Below are 7154 nucleotides of genomic sequence, written 5' to 3'. Positions count from 1 at the left end.
GGCTCCTTAACTTTGATTGGCTCTCCAGAATTTTCCCAGAGGATTTGGGTTTGAATAAATTGAGAGGTGTTAGTAGACACCTATAGGAACACTTTGGTGAAGAAAGCTATTGGTAATACATTTTTTCACAGATGGTCCAAACATCTTGCTAACATCTATTATATGGGTAGACTATTTCAATGTCAACTATTTCAATGTTAGCATGGTGTTATTCACCTTCAAAGATGAAAAAAAAATAAACGAATAACAATAAATTATATTCTCCTTTGGTTCATTACAATTTACTCAAGAATAGTAACAGACACAATATTTATGACACTGGGAATACATTCCCTGAGGTGCATAGATGTCCCTAGATACCAAGAACATGCAAGTGGACCTGGAAGAAGTGGAGCAATGTTCCTTTTACTTGGGTATGTATTTTAGGCGAATTTAGAGTCTGGCTTAATAGGTTAAAGTCAACACTTATAAAGTCATAATGTTTACAGCTTAAAGTAAAAATGTCCATACTTGTTTCCATGCAGTCTAAACAGCTGGACGGTTTCCTGCAGTCCACCAAACAGACCGACAGTTCTCTCAAACCAAGGTGTGAGTGGCTATGAGGGGTAGTCATATTCAGACGAATCTTGGGGGGAAAATAAGGAAAGAAATATCAGTACATTTTACATTCATGCAGCTATACAGGCAGCGCTCTTTTCCTAGGCTAACAAATTGGAAAGGAAGGAAAATCCTGACAGGAAGATTTACATAAGAACTGAAAACACATGGGTGTATATATAGACAGATGCACTGCTATAGTTCTGATCTATGAATATAAGCCTATGATATTGCATTTCATTTGATGGCCAACTAACTAAGTATTTTGTATTTTTTTTGTATTTATTTATTAACACAGTTAAACCAAAGTTAAAAAAATACATAATAAGTTATAACCATATTGTGAAGGAGAAGTTAGAAGCCTAGAGGCTTATTGAGAACTAAGACCACGTACATGTCAGAAAGTACACTACATTAAATGAGAATACAACTAAATGCAATATCTATGGACATCTACAGAAGATTGGAAAATAATTGTTTGGTAAACTGCAAATAATACAACTTTACCATGGACTCCTAAGCCAAGCTAAACTATGATAATGTTTGTCAGATAAACAAATGAGAAACACTGCTAAGCTAACATTAGTTCTGGATTTTGCTAATGAAGGGCCAATATCTGAGGCTGCCGCAGCTAATAATAATATAAAAGAACAGCCATGGATGGTCACCACAGATAATTCAACAGTTGGATAACAGATTTCTACCACTACTGAACAAGCCCGGATCACCCTCAGATCCTCCTCACCGCTAGGTAAGGACTGGAGCGCTTTTCAAAACACCAGGCCACAGCAACAGCAAGCAAGCTGGCACTAACGTTACTAGGTCAACAACGTGTGTGTGTCTGTGTGCCCGTCTGCCAGTTCTTCAAGCCAGTGGCCATCAGGCTCCACAACCAGGGGCACAGACTGCTGCCAGCAGCTGGAGAACTAACAGCTGCAGAACTTGAGAACCGTTAGGAATGTGTGACTCTTAACCACTAAACCCTGCATGGACTATAACGCATATTATGCCTGATAGACAGACCATCATCTGCACCTTTGTGTATACTGTTTACTTTTAGTCAAAATTTTATATTGTCTATATTTATTGTAACTTATACTATGACCAATAGGGTATACATCTGGGAATGCAGGTAACTTTCAATCTGATTTCCTGCCATTGTCTAAGGGTGTACCACAGGGTTCGGTATTGGAGCCGGTCCTCTTTACAATCTATATTAATCATATTGTTTCTAGTCTTTCAACACTAGCAGGTTGTCAGGCTCATCTTTATGCGGATGATACTGTTGTCTACTGCAGGGGTTCCCAAAGTCGGGATCGCGACCCCCAGTTGGGTCGCGAGCCGGCGCGCACGGGGGGGGGGGGGGGGTTGCCAGATGATTTGAAGAAGAAAAAATCACAAAAAGATTTTTTTTTTATGCAGTCAGGCCACTGAACTTAGAAGCAGGCCAGGCCAGTGTTTCTAGTTGCACCAGCGCAATAGTTAGATAACCTAGGTGGGGAACAACCAGGAGATCACTGCAACTCACACAAGTTGGAGAACTATCTCTCTCTCTCTCTTGCTCTCACACACACACAAGGGAGCCGCATGTGAGTGTGAACTGCCAATCATTGACACATGCTAGCCTGTAATAATCCCCCCCAGAAAAATCTACTTTGCATTTGATATATTGCAAATATATGCCATCACACACACTGGCATTTAAAGGGTTAGAATTATAAAATGAATATGTGGTGTTATGATCAGGGCTGAAGTTTAATAAGATTGTATTTTTTATCAATTACAAAAAAACTGAAAATCCATAAAAATCTGTGTTGTTGCTAATCATACATATGCTAGCCTGTTTTTTAACAATAATTTGTGATACCATCACAAACACTGGCATTTAAAGGGTACAAATAACCATCAGATATTCATTCAATTTAGTGTCAGAGGTAATATCGTCTATACCGCGGACTATGATTGAATTAGTGAGTCTCACGCTGCTAGTTTGAACTACTTCCATCGCTACCCGCTTTTTAACCTTCTGCCTTAAAGGCTAATAATCCAGTTAACTGTGATATACTCCTCCTGGCTGGCTCGCCAAATTTATGTAGCACTTGTGTTAATAACAGTAACAGCTGTTTGCCACGGGCACAGTTCTAGGTTCGAATGCGACGAGGAGTAATATGCACAATTAAAAGAATAGTAGACCAGAGGCAGAGTTATAACAATAACCGGTGTTTTAATTAAAAGCGCGCTAGATAAACAGTAATAATACATACATACGTAAAGTACAAGTTATGCTTTGAAGTATCCCTTTTAGATTAGGTCAGTAACCTCTCCTTGCGGGAGGGTTAGGTCGATATCAAGGCCTAGGTCGATTGGATCAACACATTGGGGTTCGTTCAGACGTCTCTGAGGTTATCATCGGTAACTCTATATTAGTTTATCAGGGAATGCAAATACCTTATTAGGTGAATTGGCCCGTTAACTCTTTAAACCAGGAAGTGATTCGGCGATAATCGAGGTCTATTATGACATCACCACAACCGGTTCTAGAAGGTTCTATGTTCTAGAAGGTTCTATTATAACATCATACAATGGCAGAATATCTATATCCATATATCCAGTTAAATCAATTCAAATACAAAATACAATATCACAACATAAGGTGAACGGGATTGCCTCCCTTGGAAGTCCTTGTAGTCTCGTTCAGTTCAATCCTACCGGACTAGTGGTGTAGCAATAGTTGAGCACTAGGTGAGCCTCATGGGTATTCACATCAGGCTGCCATTAGTCTTATCAAATGTTCCGGGGTTGGCTCGCCATCGGGTATCTATCCAGCTGAGCACACTTGGTGAGGGGTGGTCTGGACTGCTCCGGGGTGCTGGAGGAGACTTGCGGCTTCCAGTCGGTTGGTTAGTCCGGTCCGTCTGGGTGATGTTGCGGGTCCAGTGGTTGAGGAGAAAGAGGCTGGCTGCTTGAGAGCTGGCTGAATATATAGGAAACCAAGAGGTTCCGGAATGTTCTATATGACATCATAGGATGACATCACAAAGGTTCCAGAACCTTCAAATCATGACATCATACGCTATACAGATACAGCACTCAAAACTCAAACCTCTCATGCCTCTCTACCACTCTCTACCACTCCTCTATTGTTCTTGACCGGGCCAGATTTCACACCTCCACTTCCTCCCACAGGCTGGGCAGATTTTCATCTTACATTTTTATTCGTCCCAAATGTCCCAGCCCCATCAGATTTCTTAGCTTTTTTCACTGTTTACTTATCATGCATTGCAACACTAATATATGGTCAGTACCCCAAGTCAGACTGCCCATATAAAAATTATTTTGGGGGTCTGAGGGCAGTAGCCCCCGACCCCCTCCCTGGGGAAGCACTTAAGTTAACTACCCTCCCTTTGTTCCCCCAGCCAACACCCCCGGAAAATTAACACCTGAGTAGACTTAAGTGGCACACAAGCAGCAACAAGCAGCAGACAGGCAGCAGAATTGGTTTGATTTTTGAGCGCTGCGTCTGTATACAGGAAGTGGGACCTCATGGTAAACAGGAACTATTTATGTAACTGATAATTATGAATCTGAACCTGGGGTTACATTCTCCCCTTCTATCCTAATGCACGTCCCTGTGCATATTATCCCAGGACTACATTATCACAATCCTATGGGGTTTTGGGGAGTCTGGGCCTAGAATGTTTTACTGTCTAGAAAGTTCTTACCTACTAACATTAACTATTTATGTTCCTATGCTAGTTATGAATCTGAACCCGAGGTTACACCTGCACTGGCTCCCTATTGCTGCACGTATCCGCTTCAAGGCCCTCGACCTAGCATACCGTGCGGCAAAGGTAACCGCTCCCGCCTACCTCCGGTCAATGGTCTCTAACTACACACCCTCAAGACCCCTACGCTCTGCATCTTCTGGCCGCCTCAAACCTACTCCTATCCAAGCTCCGGGAAGGTCATCAAAGAGAACCCGCCTATTCTCAGTCCTTGCCCCACAATGGTGGAATGAACTACCCACCCCAGTTAGGACAGCCGAATCCCGTCCAATCTTTCGCCGTCGACTAAAGACGCACTTCTTCAACCATTATCTGAAATAATAATAATAATTATTTTTTTAAATCTAACCCTAACTAACCTTACTGTCATGCACTTGTCCTAATAAACTAACCTACACTGTAACACGCAACACTTTGATGAATATTGTTACTCAGCTGATAGAGTTGTACCCTTCCTGATGACCTGTCGTACAGAACTTGTAAGTCGCTTTGGATAAAATCGTTCAGTTAAATGACTAAATGTAAATGTAAATTACATCTTTGTTGGTCTGGAGTGCTGTCACCTACCAAACTCGTTTGAATGATCGGCTTGTGCTTAGGGTGCCTCGAGTTCGGTCTGAGCTTGGAAAGTCTGCCTTCTCCTACGATGCTCCATACACATGGAATACCCTACAACAGACTCTAAAGCTTGGAGCATTCCCGTCATTCATGGAGTTTAAAGGCATTGCACTTGACCTATGTACTGAATCATGTAATTGTTTTTAATCCATCATTGTTTTGTTAACTCGTCATCACTGTAAATGAGGGTAACCTCAGTGCTTTCACGAGTATAAATAAAGGTTTGAAATGAAATACGCAACTCTGTGTATAGTTTATTTATAAAAATGGTATATTCAGTAGGGATGCCCCGATCACGTTTTTTGCCACCGATACCAATCACCGATCGGTGTCTGAGACAGAACTCAGCGACAGCGAGTGAGATCAGTTTTGACGATCGGCGAAAATAAAGCATTATCACCGATCACCGATCGCATATTTATACTGATTATCGGCCGATAACGATCGGTGGCCGATCGATCGGGGCATCCCTAATATTCAGATTACGTTTGTTTATTGCTTATATTTATTGCTCTCCTATTACCCTGACCATACCTGTACCCCCTGCTGCTATGAGACTGAATCTCCCCAAGTAGATCACTAAAGGAATCTCCTGTCCTGTCCAGAGGATAGAATATTGTCTCCTCTGTGTGGAGAGACCCGTTTTCTGCTTTCTCCTCTGCGTTATTTCTAAACATAGCCGCATTTCTGGCAGACGCTCTCTGATTGGCACTGACTGACGCTCTCTGATTGGCCACTGAGGTGTTTGCCCAATCGCGTGACGAGCTGTGTCTTTGCCCATTTCCACGTCAAACAGCCTGCAAACTACCTGGCGTTCTATCGCCATGCTCTAAGACAAACTCTAACCTTAACCTACTTCGAAAGAGTGTTTGCGGACGACTCAGCCCTGCTGGTCTCTGACAAGAACAAGTTACAGGTTGAAAAAACCCTCAGCTCGGAACTAGGCAAAATCTGCATATGGCTCGCTGATAACAAACTATCATTACACATGGGCAAAACAGGTTCAAATAACAAACTCAGCAAGACCGACGGCTTCTCAGTTACAGTGGGTGACAATATTGTCACAAGGAAAGATGAAATTACCTACCTGGGTTCCATCCTAGAGGCTAATCTCTCCTGTGACAAAATGGCATCCAATGTAATAAAAAAAGTCAACCAACGAACTCGATTCTTGTACCGGATCTCCTCTCTGGTAAACAAGAATACCCTGAAGACTCTGGCAGGAGCACTCATTCAAGGGTACTACGACTATGCTTGCACCTCATGGTACCAAAGCACCTCAAAGGCGCTAAAAACAAAATTACAAACATCTCAAAACAAACTGGTCAGACTACTGCTTGACCTTACTCCTAGAAGAACCCACCTCACCCCTGCCCACTTTGACAACCTAGGATGGCTTAGAGTAGACGACAGAGTACAGCAACTTGCAATGGGCCTGGTCTACAAGATACACTACACGACCAAGGTACCCATGTACATGTCAAAATACTTCCCAAAGGTCAGTGAATACCACAATCACAACACCAGAGGGAGCTCCACAAATCATGTTAAACCCAGATTCGGCTCAAACAAGGGACTAAACACGTTTCGCAATTATGCCACATCAATGTGGAACGCCCTACCCAAAGCTGTAAAGGAATGTGAATCACTTTCAAAACCACTCTCAAGGGACACCTACGGGTGACTGCAATTCGAAACTGGCCCCTGTAAATGTCCTAACCCAACCCCCTCCAATGTACAGTAATTTACCTAGTATGGTTGTCAATATTCCAATGTACAGTTTTGCTTGTTTGTACAGTGTCCCCCCCCCCCCCCAACCCCCTCCAATGTAAATGACCCAGTATGGTTGTCAATATCCCAATGTACCCAACCCCCCCCCACACAACCTCCTCCAATGTACAGTTTTTACGTCAAATGTATATACTCCCTTTTCTTGACTCTTTTTGTATCACAAACAGTACGGTATTTGCAAATCTGGTATGTCATAAATGTATAGATGTAGCAGTACTGTCTATCTGTATGTCATATATGTCTTGATGAATTGAAAATGGGGAACCTGATGTAAACAAGACGAAAGTCTTTCTCTGGTCTGCATCCCCTTAACAATTGTGTGTATTGAGCTGTACTGTATTGTACCCATTCTGCAATCTGTTA

This window comes from Notolepis coatsorum (assembly GCF_963971535.1).
Source record: "Notolepis coatsorum genome assembly, chromosome: 1".
Taxonomy (NCBI): Eukaryota; Metazoa; Chordata; class Actinopteri; order Aulopiformes; family Paralepididae; genus Notolepis; species Notolepis coatsorum.
Note: the sequence above shows the minus strand (reverse complement) of the source record.